A 24,168-nucleotide genomic window follows, 5' to 3' on the forward strand; every position below is an offset into this window, starting at 1 on the left:
CCATTCTTGAATCATACAGAGGCTACTTTTCACAATTTGCATGACGAGAGGCTCTTGGACATCCCAGAGCCTCATCTGCATCTACCCCTTAACATCCCACTGCCTTAATCTCATCCTTAGAGACTAATCCCTCAGAACAGCCAAAGCCTCTGTCTCTCTTATAAGAATTGAGACTCATGGAAATTACACTTCAGTCTCACCTACAATGAATATCTAAGTGCCTACATTTAACCGGCTAGAACCGGATCCTTTAAAATTCCAGTGGCTCAAATTATCAATCAGAACTGAGATCCCTGGATATTCTGCAGTCTCAGACTCATGTATGAGGACCAAATTCTCTGGTCAGTCTCAAAAACGTAGCTGCAGTAACTGGACACAGGACATGCCACAGGCTTAATCTCAACTGCTAAGAATTTGGGAAAATCCTGTGGGTGCATGGTGATGTTTGCCTGCAGATAGTCACCTCTTGCCACTATAGAAAGGTCATTCAGTAGCCTTTTGGACGTCTATGTTGGTCTGTGCTTAACACATGTGAAAAATATAGTGCCGGTGCCTGAAGCTCTGCTCACAAGTCGGCGGCCCCTGCAGGTAACAGCAGCAAGCCAAATATCATAGCTGGTAGTCTTTCATCCACTACCACACTCTCCCTTTCCCTTTTTCTTGCTCTTGATGGTCCCTCCTTATCCCTCTAAGAAAGATTTGCTGTATTTCTCCTTCTCCTTCTTTCCGCTCTGTGAGTTTTCCCTCTCCAGCACTCGGAAAATATCTAAGGCAGAAATTAAGCACGGGCCTCCAAAATAAGTGCTGTTGGCCCCACCGGCAACCACGGCTCATATTAGGCACTGGTGTTGGTTTCACAAGCACACAAGTTACATTAATATTTGGCCCTGGTTGCCTTGTTCATGAAGGAAGAAAGGAAGCCCAATCATGTGGGGCTTTGTTCTTCTCGGTGTTACATAATTACAGCGTGTCAATTCAAATCCTGATGATGACACAACTAAGGAGGCTTGAATTGAGTTATTAATAATTGGCTGGGGAAAATGCTACATATTTTTTATTTGTACAATAGTGAAGCTGTCATGGCAGTGCGCACCCTAAACCTGCACAGCGAGGGTCCTGATTGTGATACTGGTTATTGTATATAATCCTCCGAAAAGTAATACCTTAACCATTGCATTTTGGAGGATCCCATACAGCCACCCTTCCCTCTAGCAAGGCCCAGAACGGTAGCAACAACATTACCTAATTTTCTGGGTGCAATCCTATAAGAAAATCTTGAGAGAGGAAGTGATCTCAATTTAGAGGAAATACCCACGTAATTTTAGAATCAGACTCGACATTCAATATCAAAGTCTCATCCCTCACCCCTAGCTTCCCTTTGATGAAAGAACAGAAATAAATGTGAACCCTTAAAAAAGTGCTGTTATAAATCTCTAATTTACATACCACTCAGACCATTTCTCCTTTACATATTTCTTGAAATCATTCATTTCTGACATTTTTATCTCAACTGGTTACTCAAAGTAAATTCCCCGTCTTGGATTTTCAGAGTATTGGCAATGCCTCGAAACACTGAACAACTATCCATAAGCAAATTTTAAAATCCACAGGACGACTTGGGAAAGGCTTTGAAAATTATAGTTTTTTGCATAAATAAAAAGATATCAAAAACAAAAACGTAGTGACTCTCCACCTGCTTCTCTGGAGGCAGATACGGTGCATACAACGCTACGTTACGACTTGGAGGACAATCCCACACCCATATCTGTGCAAACACTTCATACACATCTAGGAAAAAGCAAATTTACACATCATATACATGGGTTGAGTTAGTAGCCAACATCAGAGTCACAAGACCCGTGCAGTCTCTTTAGGGATGGCAAATGTTGTCCATTGAGGCAAGTGCTGTTCCAAAAGCGGATTGTAATGTATCCAAACTGTTAACTGGCGACAACTGGTGCTGAGAATCCTAAATAGATTCAGTGTTTACCACATCACACCGCTTGATTATGGTTATTCCACTTCATTTACATCTTTTTGCAGTTTTTCGTAGTAGGGCAACATTCATTAGGACAGAACTTCAAAAGAGCCAATGATTACACTTAAAAGGAGCCGAAGATTACACCTAAAAATCGCAACACAGTGTTCCAGACTTTAGGCTGTATCTCACGCAAGAGATTTTTGCTCCGGGCCCTTGGGTTCCGCACTTCAGTTACTTAACCCCACTGCTGTCCTGCCAAACGAGGGGGTGCGGTGAACCATACCCATCATCCCACTTTATTCCCATGCCAAGCCAGCAACCTCGTCATCAGAGGGTGTCAAGGATGTTCTCCATGTGCAATCAGAGAGGGGCCTTCACCTGAGGAAAAGGGAGAAAACAGAAATCAGAGCAGGATCGCATAGAAGATTCTACTGCCAGTGCAGCTGTGTGCTAGTGTACCTGTGTACATAGCTAAGACAAAAAACACGCCAGAGGGGAAAAGAACAGAAAACAGACAAAGCAAACAATCTGCAAACAAGATACACATCTACAAGGAACCGGTCTTCCCAGAGTTTTCCTGCTAGACAGTTTAAATGAAGAGTTTAAAAATGCCTTCAGGGTCTCCAAGTGCCACGTCCTGCTATGTTTCTGGAACCCTTTACGTCCATATGGTTTAATCGATGGTAATAAACAGGTAACCCAGCTATCAAAAGAGATGGGTCTTATTTTAATTACAGAAAACTGTCATCCTCGTGCTAAAGTTAAAGAAAAATCAGTGGGGTAAGTGAAATCCCCAAGCACGCAGAATTGTTTTAGTGTCTTATGGAAAGGTATGATAACAGTGATCAGAGAACTTCAGGTGGCAAAGACGTGAGTTCAGTCACACAAGATAATCCAATAAGATCTTTCCAAAAATGTATCGTACAACATTCTAGATTAATTAACTTTAACAAGACTATAGTCAAGTGAACCATTTTTCAAATATATGAAAAGTGTATTTAAATACAAACACCAACACGCTAAATCTCCTCCGAGCCGAAAAGACCTCGAATTCACTACATTATAAAACGATCTTCGTTCATCTAGCTCAACTTTAAAATCACTGCTTGAAACAAGCACTGGCATACTTAGCTTTGGCAATGTGTTTTAGTCATAACATATACCAGTGTGGCTGATGTTCAGCATGGCTACAAATTAGTGGCATGGAGTGAGGTGGGGTGGAGTGGGGTTGATTGGAGTGCAGTAGATTGGAGTAAGGTAGATTGGCGTAGAATTGATTGGGTTAGATTGGAGTGGGGTAGACTGGGGGAGTGGGGTAGAGTCAGGTATATTGGAGTGGGGGTAGAGTGGGGTATATTGAGTAGGATAGATTGTGGTAGAGTGGTATGGGGTAGATTAAGGAAAACTGGAGTGGAGTGGGGTAGATTGGACTGGATTGGGGTAGACAGAAGTGTGGTAGATTGGAGTAGGGTGAACTGGAGTGGAGTAGGGTTGTTTGGAGTAGGGAGAGGAGTGGGGTAGATTGGAGAGGAGTGGAGTGAGATAGATTTGAGTGGAGTAGATTCGTGTGTGGGAGATTAGATGGGGTGGAGACGGGAAGACTGAAGTGGAGTGGGGTTGATTGGAGTAGGGAAGATTAGAGTGGATTGGGGTATATTTGGGTAGAGCGAAATGGGTTAGATTTGTGGGTAGTGTTAGTATTAGTGTTGATTGGAGAGAAGTGGAGTAGGGTAGATTGGACTGGAGTGGGGTAGATTGGGAAGATTAGAGGGTAGTGGTGGGTATACTGAAGTGGAGTGTGGAAGATCAGAGTGGATTTGTGGGTAGTTGTGGCTGTTATGCTACCTCTCTTGCATTTAAGTGCGTTTGAATAGAGGGCTGCTGAAAGCGCTTTCGGTTGAATGCATATGAGAAGGAGGACATAGGCACAGATTTTAAGGAGAAAGGGAGTAGTTGCTGCACAAAACTGAAGAGCTTTAAACATACATACTTTGTATGTGCAGAGAAGAGGTGGAGTACATTTAAAACTGAGGACACCGTTTTTAGGTAGAAATGGATTAACAGCGCTGCCCAAATGTAAGCACTTGAAAAAGCCACATACTTTGTGTTTGAAAAAGCACAAACATGTCCAAAGTGAGTATGTTTGTTCGTGGCAGCCTGTCCTGAAGCATGTTACTTGACTGCTTGTTTGAAAATACTTTATGAGTCCGGTTTCAGACTATTGTATGCTTTTAACAGACACATACTTTGTATGCACACAGAAGAGAGGTAGATTGGATTGGGCTAAATTGTGGTAGATTGTGCAGAGGTAGACTGTGGTAGATTGGAGTGGTGTGGTTTAGATTGGAATGAAGTGGCGTAGAGTAGATTGGAGTGGAGTAGAGATTGGGGTGGAGAGGAATGGATTGGAGTGTGGTAGATTGAAGTGGAGTGGGAGATACTGGAGTGTGGTAGACTGGAGTGAAGTGGGGTAGATTGGGGTTGAGTGGGGTAGACCGTTGTGGAGTGAGGTAGATTGGAGTAGATTAGATTAGAGTGTGGTAGACTGGAGTGGAGGTAGGTAGATTGGAGTGGAGTGTGGTGGGGTAAATGGGGTAAAGTGGAGTGGGGTAGTTTGAGGTAGATTTGAGTGGGGTAGACTGGAGCTGAGTGGAGCATGGTAGAATGGGGTGGATTGGAGAGAAGTGGAGAGGGGTAGACTGGAGTGGAACAGATTGTAGTTGAGTGGGGTAGACTGAGGTAGATGGAAATGGAGTGAGTTAGACTGGAGTGCAGTGGGGATTGGATTGTAGAGGGTGGACTGGAGTGGAGTAGATTGGGATGGAGTGGAAAAGATTTGGGTGGAGTGGAGTAGGGCGGATTGAAGTGTGGGAGATTTGGGTAGATTTCGGTTTAGTAGATTAGAGTGGAGTGGAGTGGAGCAGACTGCAGTAGATTGGAGTGGAGTAGGGTAAATTGGAGTGAAGTGGAGCGGAGTGGGGTAGACTTGGGTAAATTGGAGCGGGGTAGAATGTGGTGGGGTAGAATGAGGTGGGGTAGATTGGAGTGGGGTAGATTGGGGTGGGGTGAAGGTGGGTGGGATAGATTGGAGTTGGATGAAGTAGGAGGGGTGGATTGGGATTGATTTGAGTAGAGTTGTAGATTGGAGTAGAGTGGAATGTGGAGATTGGAGTAGAGTGAAGTGTAGTGGGGTTGATTGGGATAGAGTGGAGTGGAGTGGGGTAGATTGAAGTGGAGTGGTGTAGTTTGGGGTGGGTTTGAATGGGGTTAATTGTGGGACATTGGAGTATGGTAAACTAGAGTGGAGTGGGGTGGGATAGACTGGAGTGGGGTAGATTGGAGTAGAATAGAGTGGGGTAGACTGGAGTGGAGAGGGGTAGTTTGAAATAGATTGGAGTGGGGTAGATTGGAGTGGAGTATGATATAAAGGGGTGCACTGGAGGGAAGTAGAGAGGGGTAGATTGGAGTGGAGCAGACTGTAGTTGAGTGGGCTAGATTGAGGTAGATTGAAGTGGAGTGGAATAGATTAGAGTGCAGTGGAGTAGACTAGAGTGTAGATGGGTGGACTGAAGTGGGTTAGAGTAGATTGGGATGGAGTGGGGTAGAGTGGGGTGGAAAGGAGTAGGGCAAATTGAAGTTTGGTAGATTTGGTTAAAATTTCAGTTCAGTAGATTGGATTCCAGTGGAGTAGACTGTGGTAGATTGGAGTGGGGTGGGGCGGACTGTGGTAGATTGGAGTGGGGTAGAATGTGGTTAGGTAGAGTGGGCGGGGTAGATTGGAGTGAGGTGGGTAGGTTTAGAGTGGGGTGGATTGAGGTAGATTAGGGTGGAGTGGGGTCAGTTGGAGTGGATTGGGGTAGATTGGGGTTGACTGGACAGGAGCGGAGTAGGGTAGACTGGAGCGGATTAAAGTGGGGTGGGTAGATATTAATGGGGTAGATTGGGGTGGGGTAGATTTGAATTGGAAGGAGTGGGAGGGTGCATTGGGTGGACTGGGGTAGATTGGGGTGGAGTGGGGCTGACTGGATTGGAGTGTGGGAGAAAGGAGTAGAGTAGAATGGGAAGATTGGGATAGAGTGCAGTGGAGTGGGGCTGATTAGGATAGAGTGGAGTTGGGTAGACTGCAGTAGAGTGGGGTAGACTGGGGTGGGTTTGAGTGGGGTAAATTGTAGAAGACTGGCATGGGGTAAACTGGAGTGGCATGGGTAGGGGTAGATTGGAGTGCAATAGAGTGGGGTAGGTTGGAGTGGAGTGGGGTAGAATGGGGTGGGGTACATCGGAGTGGGCTAGTGAATTGGAGTGGGGTACAAACGGGGCATATTGGAGTGGATTTGGGTAGATTGGAGCAGAGTGAGGTCAATTGGGGTAGAGTGGAGTGGGGTACATTGGGGCAAAGTGAATTTGGGTAGACTGGAGTGTTGTGGGATATAGTCGAGTGGTGTGGGTTACATTGGAGTGGAGTGATGTATAGCTGTGACCGTTAGGCTACACCTGTTGCACCTAAAATATATATGAATAAAAGGTGCTTGAAAGCACTTTCGGTAGAATGCATATGAGAATGAGGACTTAGGCACAGGTTTTAAGGAGAAAGGGAGTAGTTGCTGCACAAAACAGAGTGCTTTAAACAAGCATACTTTGTATGTGCAAAGAAGAGGTGGAATACATTTAAGACTGAGGACATAGGTTTTAAGTAGAAATGGATTGACCGCAGCGCTGGCCAAAATGTAGGCACCTGAAAAAGCAACATACTTTGTGTTTGAAAAGGCACAGACATGTCCAAAATGAGTATGTGTGTTCGTGGCAGCCTGTCCTGAAGCATGTGACTTGACCACTTGTCTGGAAAGACTCTAGGAATCCTGTTTCAGACTAGTGTATCCTTTTAGCAGACACCTACTTTGTATGCTCACAGAAAGGTAGATTGGAGTGGGCTAGATTGTGGTTTATTGAGAGGTAGATTGTGCTAAATTTGAGTGGATTGGGGTAGATGGAAATGACGTGGAGAGGGATGGGTGGGAGTGGAGTCGGCTAGATTGGAGTGAAGTGGGAGAGGTTGGAGTGTATTAGATTGGAATGAATTGGGGTGTGGTAGATTGCAGTGAAGTGGAGTAAAATGGAGTGGAGTATATTGGACTAGGGTTTATTGGGGTCGAGTGAAATAAATTGGGGTTGATCGGATTGGAGTGGGGTAGACTTGAGTGAAGTGAGGTAGATTGGAGTGGAGTGGGGTAGACTGGACTGGGGTAGATTGGAGTGGAGCGGGGTAGATTGAAGTGGGGTAGATTGGAGTGGAATAGAGTATGATAGAATGGAGTGGATTGGAGAGGAGTGGAGGGGTAGATTGGAGTGGAGCAGACTGTAGTTAAGTGTGGTAGTTTGAGGTTGATTGAAGTGGAGTGGGGTAGATTGGAGTGCAGTGGGGTAGATTGGAGTGTAGTGGGGTGGAGTATATTGGGATGGCGTGGAGTAAATTGGAGTGGAGTACAGCAGACTGAAGTGTGGTAGATTGGGGCAGATTTCAGTTGGGTAGATTGGAATGGAGTGGGGTAGGCTGTGGTAGATTGGAGTGGAGTGGGATAAATTGAAGTGGATTGAGGTTCATTGGTGTGAGGTAGAATGTGGTGGGGTAGAATGGGGGTAGATTGGAGTGGGGTAGAGTTGGATGGGGTAAATTGGAGAGGGGTGGACTGAGGGAGATTAAGGTGCAGTGTGGTAGGTTGGAGTGGAGCAGATTAGACTGTAGTGGGGTAGATTAGGGTGGAGTGGGGTGGATTGGAGTGGAGTAGGGTAGATTGGAGTGGGGTAGAGTGGGGCTGGGTAAATTGTAATGGGGTAGATTGGGGCAGGGTGGTGTGGGATGGGGTAGATTGGAGTTGAATGGAGAGGGTGGGCTGGATTGGGGTGGCCTGGGGTAGATTGGGTTGGAGTGGAGTGTGGTAAATTGGAGTTTAGTAGAATGGGAAGATTGGGGTAGAATGGAGTGGAGTGGGGTTGAATGGGGTAGATTGGAGTAGGGTACACTGGAGTGGAGCGAGGTGGGGTAGATTGGAGTGGAGTGGGGTAGATTGGGGTGGGGTAGATCTAAATTAGCTAGATTGCAGTATATTGGCAGAGTGAGGTAGATTGGAGTAGATTGGGGTAGATTAGAGTAGAGTGGGGTAGACTGGGGTAGAGTGGAGTGGGGTACATTGGACTGGGGTGGATGTGGGTAGACTGGAGTGTAGTGGTGTATATTGGAGTGGTGTGGGGTAGATTGCTGTGTAATGGGTATACTGGAGTGGAGTGGGGTAGATTGGGGTGGAGTGATGTGTAGCTGTGACTGTTAGGCTACACTTCTTACACTTAAGTACATATGAATATATGACCCCTGAATGTGCTTCCTGCAGAATATATATGAGAAGAAGACTTAGGCACAGGCTTTAGAGTGAAAGGGAGTAGTTGCTGCTCTACACCAAAAAGTGCTTTAAACTGATACTTATTTTGTATAGGCTGATGAAATACATATAAGAGTGAGGACAAAGGTTTTAAGGGGGAATTAATTTTCTCCAGCATTGAATCCTTCATAGATTCACATGCTTGAATCATCCATCATTGAAGTGGGAGTCCCATGGTACCATTAAATGCCAGTATAGAGAAACTTTCTATTGAAAGCAATGTTAAAGTGCATTCACTTTCACAGCTTATCTGAATCATTAGAAAAGACCTGAAGTCCAGCCAGTCAGACGACAGCACCCTTTAGAACTCTCAGAACAAAAGATCCAGTCTCTCAGGTTATCTACCGCACACCGTGTGAAGGGAGTCTCCCTGAGCTCTGCTCAGTGTTTTCCTTCCCTCAGCTTCTAAAGCATCAAGATGTCGGATATTTAAAAACAAGCATTTGCAATGCAACGCGTCTCGCGTTTGCTCGTGTTAGAGCTGATAGCGTTGTAAACTCCTAACCCGAGTTTTCACTGGTAATGAAACCTAGCGGCAAAAGTGCATTTATGTCCTACTTGAAAAAAGTGCAATTAACTGTGTAACAGGGTCGATATTATGTAAAGCGCTTGACTTCTGCCAAGCGAGATCACGCTGAGAAAATAGAGAAAAAGTAGTCCACGAGCCGGACAGAAAACAGCGAGCCTCGCATGTTCTCTGTACTTGGTCGATGCGCTCGAGGAGGGCTATCCTTCGGAAAAGGCATGATGTATGCATGCCTTCCACTAATGGAATCAAGCTGATTCTAACAGGCAGGCCCACAAGCCAATGACAAACATTGACGTGACTTGGACGGGGCTCCGAGCCCTTTTTATTTACTAAAGCGTCTCGCTTAGCGAAACGCATGCGCAAGCTCATGCGACGCAGGCTCGACCCTAAAAAGGGCTCTTTAGATCCTGCAAATCTTGTGGGAAGAAGAGACTACATATGGATGATCCACATAAACACTGCCTAAATTGCCTTAATTGTGAACACAAACCAAGTGATTGTAAAGTATCCAGAACTTTTTCTTCTAAGACATTAATGGACAAAGGAAGACTTCCTTTGTGCCTACAAAAGAGCAAGCCACAAAAAGATATTACTTCAGATGAGGAGAGCAACATCTCTGCTCACTCTCACAAAAGGGCAGGATTTCAGGACCAAAGGACCTCTGAGGTAGCCAAAAAGGCCCTAAAAACTTCTCCTCATGGGTTTGACAGACAGTGGCAAAAAGGAGAACATTTCAAAAGTCTCCACAAAAACAGTATCATCTGAGCCTGTCTTTCCATCTGCGAGGTCTGCTAAACATGTTCCTCTGACCCATTGATGACCCTCAACTATGACAAAGATGACCCCAACTGCCATCGAGATCGCCATCGATGAGACCACCAACGATGAGACCATCGTTGTCATCTCCACCGTCGACGGTACAGTCATCGACGGATCCATCGTCCACGAGACCATCATCGTCAATACCACCGCCGTCAATGACGACCACACCATTGGCAGGTATTCCCTCGTCGACGAAGTCGTCATAGACATCATCAACCTTCGTTAACATTCTTGAAACCCCAGGACATCTCTCCCAGCAAGGTGTCACCAAACCCTCTGGTTGATCTAGAAGAGTCTGAAGCTAAAGGCCCATTTGGCCCGGCTCATAGCCCACTGGAACTGAAAGTATAATATCAGGAGGATGACGAGGAAGGAGATGACTCCTATTATGGCCAATACTATACTCCAGAAATCACTCATCGATATCCATCCTACCATGCCTACACAGAGCATCCACAAGAGGAAGTGTAAGTACCTTTTTTGTTGGTTCAAGACCCACAGGCTATGGACTACCGTAGACAGGTTCCAGAACTGTCAGAGAATCCACAAACACCTCCTCCTCCGCCAACAGTTCTGAGGACACCAAGGCCTATTCCTCCACCAATAACACCAAGAATGACACCAGCTTCTTCTATTGCTGTACCACCAAAGGATGACCCTTCGACATCTGACAAAGACAGAGAGGAGGGTGAGAGAAAAGACACCCACCCACCTGAAGACGAGTGGGCTGATTACCACTTACCTACTCCATCCCCTCCAGCACCACATCCCTCAGACTTCCCTCCTGAGGACTTCAGGGGTTCCCACAATTTAACGGAAAGAGCTGCAGCAAGATTTGACTTGGCTATTACAGTGAAACATTCAGATTGTTTCCTTTATGAGTACAAGGAAAAAGTCTATTCAAGCCATTCCTATAATAGATCACATCTGGGAAGAAGGCCTCAAACTGATGTGAACTCCAGCAACTCTGGCGGCAGTGATTCCATGCATCAATAAAAGGATTCTCCTGCCTGCCTTAGCGGACATCCCAAGGCAGACTCGGCGGTCCCGCAATCCGCACATAGGCATGCCAAAAATTCTTCGACTGATTTCAGCTCCACCTGACAAAGAGAGCAGGTGCTTAGACGACATCACAAATCACTTTTCCAGTAAGTCTACCTGTGACAGGCTGAACGGTATAAACCAGACGGAGATTGGATAATAGGGTAAGTAAGGGCTTATTTATTTAAACTTCTTTCTGTGTCCATGTGTTTTCTAAATAAAGTTCAGTTTGTTTATGGCGTAACCCGGTTAGTCTCTCTTCTTTTAATTCTGTTGTTTTTCTTCTTCCTCTCCTAGGTCAGTGTTTTCTGGGGACTTGGAGTGGCTCCAGGGAGGTACCGGCAAGAAAACAGAAGAACGCCACGGTAAGTATAAAGATGTTTCTGGGGTTTTCTCTTTAAATAGGAAATAGGAAATAGGGAGTGGGTGAGTAGGGAGATAGAAAGAGCGTGCAGTCACCCGTGTACAGTTTCCTAAACAAAACACTGTCTGTGCTTCAGATAAGTAACTCATGGTGCGCCCAAATAGGTTAGGATAGTCAGTCTCTCTTTTCCTGAAAGAGACTGTGACCTTCCCTTATCCCCCTTCCCCTCTCACCCCTCCCCATTTCCCTTCCCCGGTGAGGTTTTTGTATTTCCTCCCCTTGTCCCTAGGAGGGACCGTACCTTTGTGAGCCTCTTGGGTCCTGCTCTCCGGTGTTCCTTCGTTGGTGGCCTCCTTCTCCCCCTTTCTGCGGCCCTTCGTTCCGTTTTCTGTTGTCTCCTGCTGTCCTCGGGTGTCTCCGTCCTCTGTCCTCCTTTCGCCGCCCACACACACCTCCTCGATGCGGTCGGCGTCTTTATGATGTCCCGCGGTGCCAACCAGTTCGAGCGGTTCCCTGTTTCCAGGGAAATGAGGCCGTGACGGGGTGAGCGTTCCCATGGTGACATGGGAACGCGGAAATGACGTGTCGAGAGAACCCGACACAGAAGCTCCTCCCGCTGCCGGTGCCGTGATCGGGGTTGCCCGATCACACTATCATTAAAGTTTGTGCGGCAAACTCATTAGCCACTCTTGGTCACTACGATAGACAAATGTGGTCAGATATCGGAGCCCTGATGGATCTCGTGCTTGAAAACAGGAAGTCGGAAGCATGCAAAATACTACAAGAAGGGGAACACATGTCCTCAGAGATATTAGATTGTGCGATGCACAGGCTTTTGACAGTTGGCAGGAGCTGCTGTTTTGCAGAGGCAAGGCTGGCTCAAATCAACATCTTTTAGGCCAGAAGTGCAAAAAAATTCTCGACATGGCATATGATGGTGAGACACTATTTGGAGAACATATTGACCATGCCCTATTAGCCAACAAAACAGATGCAGACTCTGCAAAGTCTTTGGGTACACTGCAGTTCTGTTGTTTTTCCTTATGAGGAGCACGTGGTAGAGGTTTTTCTACCTACAGAGGAGTTTACCAGCGTCACCATCAACCCTTTGAATCCAAGTGTAGACCTCCTTATCCACAGCAACCGTACCTTCTGCCTCAATCAGCAGCTGACACCAAACAGGCAGGGCGATGAAAGCAATCCACACAGTCAAGGGAGGTCACCCGTAAACAAGTTCTCAACTGAGTACCAACTACCACCATCTCACCGCAACCAGTGGAAGCAAATATTACGTACCATCTTCATCACTGGGGGGGGACAACTACCGACAAATGTGTGCTAGATCTGGTCGCCACACTGGAATTTATACAGAGACCACCAAACATGCCACCAAAAGGTGCTCCCCCACCAACCTCACTTATTGCAGAAAGAAGCTCTCATAATGCTTGCCAAGGGAGCGGTCAAGAAAATACCGCTCAACCAGAGAAGCATAGGCTTCTATTCTTGTTTTATCCTTGTCAGGAAGAAATCAAGAGAACGGAGACCTACTTTGGACCTCAGAAAACTCAGCACATTTCTTAAATAGAATCATTCTGCATGCTCCCCCTAACGGACAACCTGTGTCTCCTCAACCATAGGGATTATAAGCACCACTCTCGACTTGCAGGATGCATATCTCCACATTTCCATTCAACCAAAGCATTGCAAATACCTCTGTTTCACCATAGTTGGCAATCATTACCAGTTCAATGTCCTCCCATTCGACTTCAAATCAGCACCCTGCATATTTACAAAATGCCTAGCCCCAGTATCAGCTGCCCTAGGAACACACGGTCACCAAGTGTTTCCATAACTGGTAGACTGGTTGCTAAAGTGCAAACACCTATGGGTGACAAAAGATTGTATGACTTTGTTCCACAGGTTGGGACTTACTTTAAACCTTCAAAAATCAACTTCTGTTCCTCTACAAAAATAACATTTCCAGGCCCCATCATAAATACCAAACAGGACACAGCTTTTCTTTCTGTGGAAAGACAGCAAAAATCATCTTAGCTGGCCCTCACAATTTCCAGAGAAAAGACAGTTTCAGTGCGTCCGTACAAGTTATTACCAGGGATGATGTCCTCTGCCATAAACCATTACCCTAGCATGCCTGAAAATGAGACCTTTACGGGAGGAACTTCAAGAGCAATGGATAAGAGTGAGAAAAGTCTTTTGAAGACCTCATCAAGATAACCCCAAAAATGATTCAAACTTTGGAACGGTGGTCTCACATCCCCCACATCTCCAAGGGCCTCACGTTCTAGCCATTGATACCAGACTTCACCATCACAACAGATGCCTCTCTGGGAGGTTGGGGTGGTCATCTCCAAGACCTGCAATTCCAAGACACATGGTCTACCTCTCAACGGTCCATGCATATAAACCACCAAGGACTCAAGGCCATCTTTCTCGCTCTCTAGGCCTTCTTACCTCACATACATGGATCTTCAAAGCTGGTAGGCACAGACAATACGACCAGCATGCACTATTTAAACAAACAAGGAGGTACGAGGTCACTGGCTCTCGCCCAAGAAGGATGGGACTTATGGCACTGACTGACAGCACACAACATTACTCCGAAGGCCGAGCATGTGGCAGGCACAAGCAATATTTTGGCAGACACGCTCAGGAGCACAGTGGGGAGTTGCCACAAATGAGAGCTGAATCAAGAAGAACTAAAAAAAATGTTCACCTTTGGGGCAAACCAGAACTAGACCTCTTCACCATGAACAAGAGCAACAAATGCTGCTTCTACACCAGTCGGCGCCCACTCACAGGATCATGGGGGAATGCCCTTTTGATAAGCTGGTCCGGGATATTGCCGCACGCTTCCACCCATCCACAGGATACCGAGAGTGTTCAGAAATATGTAGATGTTGCTTGATCTTGATAGCTCCCAGGTGGCCCAGGCAACACTGGTTCACAGAGCTCCTCCTGTTCTCAGAGACTGAGCTGATTCGTCTTCTTACCAAATGAACTCTACTGACAAAGAGCCAGGGCAAGTTCTTCCCCTGGATCCAAGTTCTCTTCACTTATATGCTTGGCGCCTGAATTCCAAAAGATACATATTCCCTAAGGATTCAAAGATATCCTTGCAAGGGCAAGAGCAGAATCAACTAACAAATCCTATAGACTGAAATGGAAGAGATTCTGCTTATGGTGTCAAAAATCTAATTTTCACCCGCTGGAAGCATCAAAGGAGCAAATCTTGCCCTATCTCCTTTCTCCAGCTCACTCATGTTTGGTGCATGCGTCTGTGAAAGTACACCTCGTGGCAGTATCCAGATTTAGATCCTCTTCACAAGTTCCAATTGCTTTGCTCCACAAGGATAGTAAAGCGATTTATGAAAGGCCTCTTTCGAGTTTTCCCTCCAGTCCGACTACCTCCACCAGAATAGCATCTGAACATCATTCTTGCCCAGTTAATAAAGCTACCATTTGAACAAATTCACAAGGCAGATCTTAAAATTCCTTACCAGAAAAGTGGCCACGTTTTTGGCATTAACCTCCATTAGAATGGTGAGTGAGATTCAGGCATTCATAACCTAAGAACCCTTTCTCAAATTTCTCAAATTCACAGGCAAAGGAGTTATACTAAGAACAAATCTAAAATTTAAGCCAAACGTGACCTCTGAGTTTCATCACAATTAACCTGTCGCTCTTTGAAAGTTTTTCCAAAATCCAGCCACTTCGGCAGAGCAATTTCTGCATACCCTGAGCAAAAGGAGTTCTACTCATATCGTACCAAACACCTTTGAAAACAGAACAACTATTTGTTACATATGCACAGTCTCAGCAAGGCACACCTGTTACTAACTCAACCATTGCAAGATGGATTTCTGCAACTATACAATTTTCCCATTCCAGAGGGGGCAAACTTCTTTCTTCCAAGGCAATGGCACATTCCACAAGAGCTGTCTCCACATTGGCAGCCTTATTCGTGGGTGATCCTCTGGAAAACATTTGCCGTGCTGCAACCTGGAAGAGTGTAGACACTTTCACTTAGCACTGTTGCCTAGATTTAGCACACTGTAGTGATGCAGACGTTGGACAGACTGTGTTGCAATATATGTTTAAATAAGGGGAGCCTCGGTTGTCCTTATTACCACCTTACTCAGTGTTTAACATTTCATGACACATTTTATGTCTAGGCTCATGCATTGCAAATGTGTATTCTACCTTCTTCTTCTTCTTTTTATTTTTATTACTATTGTTATTTATTTATGTTTTTTTTGCAACCCACCATCTACAAGATAATGCACTCACAATATCTAAATACTGCAAAATTCCTTGCTATTCTGATTCAAGCATGTGAATCTATGAAAGATCCAATACTGGAGAAGAAAATCAGTTACCTGTAACTTCAGTTCTCCAGTATTGGTATCTTTCATAGATTCACATGCAATCCACTCCTCTCCCTATAGAGGCTCCCTTTATGTCGTCTGGCTATTGATTTCACTTGTGCTAGAAATCTGAGAGACTGGAGCTTCTGTGCTGAGAGTTCTAAAGGGTACTTTTGCCTGATTGGTTGGACTCCAGGTCTTTTCTAATGATGCAGATAAGCCTTGAAAGTGAATGCACATTAACATTGCTTTCTATAAAAAGTTTCTCGATTCTGCTATTTAATGGTACCGTGGGACTCCCACTTCGACGATTGGAATGATTTCAAGCATGTGAAACTATGAAAGATTCAATACTGGAGAAATGCAGTTACAGGTAAGTAACTAATTTTCATATGCAGCACTGGCCAAAATTGAGATACTTAAAAAAGCCACATACTCTGTGTTTGAAAAGATGCAGATGTGTCCAAAATTACTATGCTGCTTAGTGGCAGCCTGGCTGCCAGAAGCATGTGACTGGACTGTTTGTCCAGAAAGACTATGTGAGTCGGGTTTCAGACTAGTGTACATTTTAAACAGACACATACTTTCATGAGCAGGGAAGAGGGTTAGATTGGAGTAGGGTAAATTGGGGTGGATAGGAGAATAATGAGGTAGATTGGAGAGTGGTAGATTGGTGTGGAATGGAGATTAGTGTGAAGTGGGATAGATTGGAATGGAGTGCAGTAAATTGGAGTGTAGTGGGATTGTTTGGATTGGGGTCGATTGGAGTTAATGGAGTGTGAAAGATTGAAGTGGAGTGGGGTAGATTGGAGTGGGGTAGATTGGAGTGGAGTGGGTAGATTGGGGAGTGGTAAAGCATGTTAGGGCCCGCTTATAGCCTCCGTTTAAAAATGCACATTTTAACTTAGCATTTCCTTTCTGTCAGTAACCCCTTTACATGGGTTTTCATTCATGAAATAATGTACTGAGAAATCACTGTACATGTTGCTTGTTTCTATTAAGCGTTGATGCCATCTAGTTTCTACAAACAGTTCAAGGTTAAGTACATAGAATGCGATTCCCTAAGGTTTCTGATTGTCCATAGAGACAGCTTTGCGTTTGTAGACATATCATAGTGTTGAGATCTGACACAGTGTGGCAGTAATGGTGCTTATATTATAAACAGTGCCTCAGCACCATATGCACATGGCGCCTATGGACAATATTATTTTCCCTGGTGCTATCTCTGATGAATAGGATTTGACCACAGTGAGAAGTATGCTCTCCGAATTGGAAAGATACTCTGTATTTAAAACTGAAGATTTGTATTTGAATTCTGCTAATTATGGTGGACATTTTATTCTACCATTATTATGCTCATCATTAATTACACAGGGCTAGTTCTCCCCTTGCAGTCTTTAATTATACATAAAGGGAACATTGCCCGACACCACTAGCAGATAGGTCCAAAACAGACATAAGAAACTGTGCATATTTTTTAGGACACAATCATTTATACCTGACTTCCTATTACTGGAAACTTAACCCTTCCCCAGCAGAGAAGGACATGATTACACAGACAAAACGGATTTATTCGTATTCATTTATATCTGAATTGACCATACACAGTAATGAATATTGGAAAGATAACTTTGATTTAAAGTCAGTTTGGGGAACATGCCATTGGCAAGTGCAGGGTACAGATGTTTTATTTAGAGCCTTCTTAATAACACAACAAATGATTTTCCTGAACAAAGCATTGCAATATACAACTTGCATGGGTCAGGCTAAAATGAAAGATATGACTACCCCTAGCATTCCCTTTATTGCACGTTTTGAAAATTGGCAACATTTAGCAAACTATACAGAAGATAAATAAATGGCATGATATAGAAGGTTCCATGGAATTCTTCAATTTCAGGTCCAGACAGGTGGTTGGTGTGGCCAGTCCACATTAATGGCTGTCATGATCTTTTTAAGCTCCACTTTGGCTTTTAAAGCTAGCAGACCAGACTCCTGATACATACACTCACAACATTCAGGCATAGTGGCCACTTACAGTGTGGGGAAATAGTGCCAACAATGGTTACAACATTCCACATTAGCTGCAATAAAAGATCACCTGCCTCTCTTTCCTGATTACATGAATTTACAAAAGGTCCTAGAACACCAAATCAAAAACACTTTTTATTTGCCATATTTAATGAGATTTGGAAAAAAGGTTCCTGCAACATGCCACTGAACAATTGAGACAGATTGACAGGGAGAATTTAGAGCAGGTATTGGCTTTTGTGGACAATGGCATGACTATTCTGTTAACTTGCATTTATTCTTTGAACAATATTGTGTCATCTCCATTCAATATCATACAAAATCACGTCTTTATTACAACATGGACAGAACCAGCTGAAATTGATTATGCAATTAAGTTGTACATTACAGTTTTTGAAATTGAACTACATGAAAACAACTTGGTTGTTTTTGCCCTCTAATTAAACACATATACACACTTATGCAGTGGTTCCCAAACTTGGAGCCGCGGACTACCTGGTGCGCCATCAAAACTAGCCAGGGGTGCCCGCCACAGTTTGGGAACCACTTAGCTATTTCCAGTTCGGACACAATAAAGCTACAGCCAGTTTGGGAACCACTGCACTTATGGCACAAAATGATGCAACACACACCATGCTGAACATTGAGTTTTTGGAGAAATTACTCTTTTCAGCAGATGAAACACCTTCAGCTGTATGGTTAATCAGTGGCTTTATATGTTTACTGTTAGAAATTGGGTATTTGGTTGGCAGTCAGGTTATCCCCTGTCCAAGCAAGGACCCTCACTCTAGTCAGGGTAAGTCACACACAATCCAAATTATCCTGTGCCTACCCTCTGGTAGCCTGGCACTGAGCAGTCTTGCTAACTTAGAAGGTAAATTGTAAAGTATTTGTGCAATAAATCATACACTGACACCATATAGCACCACAAAAATAGACCACACAGTGTTTAGAAAAATATATAATATTTATCTGGATAAATGCAGGTCAAAATGATGCAATAAGTTTATGTTGAGATATCACTGAAAGTGATATAAAGTGTCTTAAGTCTTTTAAAAGCAAACAAAGTCTCTTTCAAGCACAAAGAACCTGGTTCGCGTGATAAATCTCCGCAAGGAGCCGCAGAGGAGGAGATGCGTGGAAACAAAGGGGTGTGCATCGATTTCTCAGGCTGCACAGGGCGATGCGTTGTTTAGTTTTCACACAGGGACCGATGTGCATCGATTTTTGGCATTCAGTCGTGGATCATCTTCGGGTTGCGGGGTTTTCAGACACCCCGGGGACGATGCGTGGATTTCCGGTGCTGGCAGTACAAGTCACAGGAGATGCGTCGATCCCGGGGCGTTGCTTTGAATTTTCTACTGCATGGCAGGCGCAGGGTCGATAATCTCTCTGGAAGTCGGGCTGCTTCGTTCCGGCTTGGCTGTGTGTCGAACCGGTGAGGCTGTACGTCAAATTTCTGGTTGCTATGCTGGCACTGCATCGATCTTCTCATTGCGAACTCGGGCTGCGTCATTCCAGTCCAACGTGCGGTGACATTTTCACTGCCGTACAAACTGTGCGTCGTTTCTGGCAGGCTGTTGGTCAAATTTCACCGCACATGGAGTCCTTCTTGTAGAGATTAAGGGGGTCATTACAACCTCGGCGGTCTTTTTACAAGACCGCCGAGGGCGCGCCATGCTGAAGACCGCCAGTGGTGGCGGTTTTCCGCTCGGCGTATTATGACTGTTGGCAGCTCTATGTCGTTTTTCAGACGGAGAGCCGCCAACAGCCATAGTGACGAGCGGCGGGGAAGTGGAGGTTGCTCCACCGCCACACCAACAGAACACCGCCCAGCGAATCACGTCCTGTGATTCGCCGTGGCGGTGTTCTGTTGGCGGTGTGGTGTCGGCGGAGCTGCCCCCATGGCTCCCGTCCCCTCCCGGAGGATCGACGGAACAGGTAAGTCGATCGTCCATTAGGGGAGGGGGTGGGGGTGTTGTGTGTTGTGTGGGTGCATGGGGGTGTGCATGGGTGTATGTAGAGGGGGTGTGTGAGTGCGTGTATGCTTGCGGGGGTGTTGCGTGTTTTGGGAATGAGTGCGTGTATGTCTGTGGGTATGTCTGTATGGATGTATGCATGTATGTTTGAATGTGGGTGTGCGTGTCTGACTGTGTGTGTGGATGTTGGCATGTATGTCGGGGTGTGTGCGTGTATGTGTGTTGGTGGTGCCTGCGTGCGTGTCAGGTGTGTGTGAGTAATGTTATGTTGGGGGTTGGGGTGGGGAGGGGGGCCCTGCCACCTTTGGGGGATGGCAGGGGTGGTGGGGGGTGTAGGGGAGGGAGTCAGGGTGGGGGTGGGGGTGGGAGAGACCCCTATCAGTGACAGGGAAGGAATTCCCTGACACTGATAGTGCTTACCGCCATGGATTTCATGGCGGTTCCTACCGGTGGAAATCCACGGCGGTAAGCCGGGTCAAAATACCGGCGGCGGTATTGTCACGGCCGCAGGGCTGGAGCCCCAGGTCTCCAGCCCAGCTGTCGTCTCCGCCCTGGTGGGTGGAACGGAGAAGCGGCGGATGACCATGGCGGTAACCGCCATGGTCATAATCCTCAAAAAAAAGACCGCCAGCCTGTTGGCGGTCTTACTGCCGCTTTAACACCGTCCGCCAGGGTTGTAATGACCCCCTAAGTCTTTTTGGTCCTGAGACCTCAGGGAACAGGAGGCAAGCTCTATCCAAACCCTTGGAGAGCACTTCTTTACCACAGCCAGAGAGCAGCAAGGCAGCAGGGCAACAGCAAGGCAGCAGTCCTTCCCAGAAAGCAGGTGAGTCCTTTGAGCAGCCAGGCAGGTCTTCTTGGCAGGATGCAGGTTCTGGTTCAGGTTCTCTCCTCCAGGAAGGGTCTGAGTTGGTAGGGGCAGAGGCCCTGTTTAAATACCCAAATGTGCCTTTGAAGTGGGGGAGACTTCAAAGAGTGGCTTAGAAGTGCACAAGGGCCCCTTTCAGTTCAATCCTGTCTGCCAGGGTTCCAGTAGGGGGTGTGGCAGTCCTTTGTGTGAGGGCAGGCTACTGTCCTTTGACATGCAAGTGTCAGGCCCTCCACCTCCCAGCCAAGGAAGACCATGGCAGTCCTTTGTGTGAGGGCAGGCTACTGTCCTTTGACATGCAAGTGTCAGGCCCTCCACCCTCCCAGCCCTGGAAGACCCATTCAAAATGCAGATGTATTCAAGTGAGGCTGAGTATCCTGTGTTTGGGGTGTGTCTGAATGATTGCACAAGGGAGCTGTCACTTAAAAAATAGTAATATCAAATCCAACTTCACCAGTCAGTAGGGTTTTGTATTACCATTCTGGCCATACTAAATATGACCTTCCTACTCTTTTTAGATCAGAATTTACCACTCAAACAATATATGAGGGTAGCCCTAATGTTAGCCTATGAAAGGAGCAGGCCTCACAGTGGTGTAAAAACAAATTTTGGAGTTTTACACTACCAGGACATGTAAACTACACAGGTACATGTCCTGCCTTTTGTCTATACAGCACCCTGCCCTATGGGTTACCTAGGGCATACCTTAGGGGCGACCTACATGTAAAAAAGGGGAGTTTAAGGCTTGGCAAGTACTTATAAATGGCAAGTCAAAGTGGCAGTGTAACTGCACACACAGGCCTTGCAATGGCGGGCCTGAGGCATGGTTAAGGGGCTACTTATGTGGGTGGCACAATCAGTGCTGCAGGCCCACTAGTAGCATTTAATCTACAGGCCCTGGCACATGTAGTGCACTTTACTGGGGACTTTTAAGTAGATTAAATAAGCCAATTGGGTGTGAACCAATGTTACCGTGTTTGAAGGGAGAGAGCATATGCACTTTAGCACTGGGTAGCAGTGGTAAAGTGCGCAGAGTCCTAAAACCAGCAAAAACAGTGTCCAAAAATGGAGGGAGGCAGGCAAAAAGTTAGGGGTGACCCCCCTAAGGCTGTCAGGTCTAATAGTTACCAATCTCTACATTCCAGTTTACATCCTGTTTAAAACATTACCAAGTTGGCAGGTATGAAGCAATGGGGGAAAGTTTGTTCATGAGTCCTGGGTTCTACCTTTCGATTATAAGTGTGTGTGGGGAAACTGAAGTCTTCCTTAGTGGAAACAAATGTGAAACCTAGTTTGGTTGCTTATTACTTTGTAAAGATTTCACGCTGCATGGCGCATGTAATGCTTCAATGGCAAATTTAGTGTGTTACCTGAAAGGTGCATTAATCTCCTTGATTCGCCGAGTATTCTGGTTACTCTTGAATTGGAGTTATTTGGTTCGGAACAACCAGGGTTGTTGTGGGATGAAACCAGGTGTCCCATATGTGGTGACGGTTTCCAAGGTCGTGACCTATTTCCACCCATGCGCATAGTAAGGCAAACTACTGTGTGGCCTTCCATCCATATTTTTAGTGTGAATTTCGAAAAGCTGAGCCGACTGAAAGCTTCTATGTTTCAGAAGGATATTGCTTTAACGTCTGGTAGAGAGACCTTTGATCTCCAAGTTGTAAGGTCTTCTGCTTAAGTCCAGTCACTATTACGTACTAACTTGCCACAGCATTTTGGTGAACTTGTTTACCGAAATTTTAATGCCTCAAATACAGCAGGAGTGGTACACTTTTTCAAAGCGATCGGTTCTGGGTTTGAGAGCACATTCCATACTTGGTATTTGGAGTGATCACAGCCTTTCTATACTCTTTGGTGTCAGTTGTTTTTGGAGGTATATCAATTGCTCTATTCCTAGTCAACACCATTTGGATTTGTTTTTTGTACTCTGCAATGGATGTTCCACTGTCGCGTGGCCAAAAAGTGCTAAATCTGTCATACGTCCTGCTGGGATGTGAATGCATGATACAAGACTTCAGAGTGTCATTGCTCCAGGAATTGAACATGAACTGGGCTCTGTTGTTGAGACCTGTGTGGTTACAATATATGCAGTATGTGTTCCGCTGTCTGCAGTGCCTTTTTGAGATTGCACTGGACCTTTGTCTGGCTACCCAACTGGTTCAGTCTGTGGACATTAGTCTGCATGTGAGTTGGTTGAGGACCCACTTTCAGTGTTGTCCCAGGAGGCTGCCTTTAATGCTGGATGCATACTATGTGCCTTGTTTTCTAGCTAATATGGATTCTTCCAGTCCAGGATTCCTGGAATATGTCTCTAACTAAGCAGGTACACAGTTGAATGTCTTTCCGCATCGGCTGAGTTGGCTGGACCTGATAATTTCTGTTCTGTAGAACTTGCTACTCAGGCCTTGGTGTTAAATAGTAATCCAAAATGGTTTGCCTCAGACTCCATTAATGACTGTTCCATTAATATTGCCATGTGCTCGACAAAGCTGACTCTTCATTGAACTGTGCAAATTGACTTTCCTGTGAACTCTGTTTTTTCTAAACTATCTCCTGGTCAGGGCCTCTTCACTTATCTAATCAAGCTGACTCTCAGAAATACCGAGCCACAGCTGCATCCTGATTATCTCTGTGCACGAACAGAACTGAACCTCGTCCCACCACATTCCAGGGGCCTTCTGCAAGGGATATCCTCGTAAATTATCGAACAAACTGTGATAAGACTAACTTTTGACGAATGAACTGTCACTTTGCCGTGTATCAGCAGGATACTCCAGAGATGGTGGGAGTACAGGCAGGAAAGACTAATCTAATGTATGTACGTCAGCAGGGTACTCTTGGGTTAAAAAAAGAGAACTGTTTGAAGCTTTTGTGTTCACAAGATATGGAGGGGTGGCTTCCTGACTGAAGGTGGGCAGCTTAACTATATAAGATTGTACGCTGCGGAATGAAGCAGCCAGCCTCCGTAGGAAAGTCATTAAGACTGTCCTGGGACTCTGTGCTTAGCTCGAGCTATTATCTGTTTGTCTAATAAAACTCTTCTCTTCTTCATCAGTCATGACTCCGCCTGTTGTGTTCCTTGCTGGTAAGAGACCCTGAAGGCTTAGAGTGTCCCCTCCACCGCTGGGAGAGGTGGGGCTGCCTTTCCCGGGTCTTCAGTTGGCGCCCGAACAGGGACTCCATCAGTGGCACCCGCCGTCTGCTCGGAAGGAGAAGGAGGTTCGCTGCAGGACAACCAAAGGGGGCGCCCCACAACTGATTTGGGAAGTATCTTTTTCCTCGTGGACCTGCGGTTCTCCAGCGGTGCTTCCCCTTTCGCCTCAACGGGCACCGGCGGCTCTGCCCTGACTGGAGTTCCTGATATAGCTGGCCCTGAGTACGGAGTCCTGACTGAGGAGGAAAACAAGAGTAAGGTAAGGACAGGGCTTAGCCCTGTCTTTTCTGTGTCTGTCTGGTAGGTATCTTTCGATCTTTGCAAAGACCGAAGTCAGTGGATGTTTTGTAAAATAATTAACTGTCATAATATATAGATTGCATATTTGCTTCCGTTGTTTCTGTTTCCCATCCACTGATACTAGTTATAACTGTCTGTTGAAATAATGACGGCATTCAGTAAATTGAGGAAATGGTGTTGTTTTTGCCGCCAAGCGGACTCCCGCTTGGAGGAGTCTTGTCCGGCTCCTCCAATTGGAACTCCTTGCCATGAAATGTATGTAAAACACGGGGTGGGA

The 24,168-nt window shown here is 45.7% G+C and overlaps 1 protein-coding gene across 2 annotated transcripts in view; it reads right to left on the reverse strand.

Moving 5' to 3' along the window:
- Positions 1 to 1,418: 1,418 nt before the first annotated feature.
- CHRM1 (cholinergic receptor muscarinic 1) overlaps positions 1,419 to 24,168 on the reverse strand; it is a 316,212-nt gene continuing 293,462 nt past the window's right edge. For both annotated transcript variants that reach the window (XM_069208041.1, XM_069208043.1), the window contains one exon: positions 1,419 to 2,359. The gene's annotated coding sequence lies outside the window, so the exon portion shown is untranslated. The remainder of the gene's footprint in view (positions 2,360 to 24,168) is intronic.

The sequence above is a fragment of the Pleurodeles waltl genome, chromosome 9, assembly GCF_031143425.1.
Source record: "Pleurodeles waltl isolate 20211129_DDA chromosome 9, aPleWal1.hap1.20221129, whole genome shotgun sequence".
Taxonomy (NCBI): domain Eukaryota; kingdom Metazoa; phylum Chordata; class Amphibia; order Caudata; family Salamandridae; genus Pleurodeles; species Pleurodeles waltl.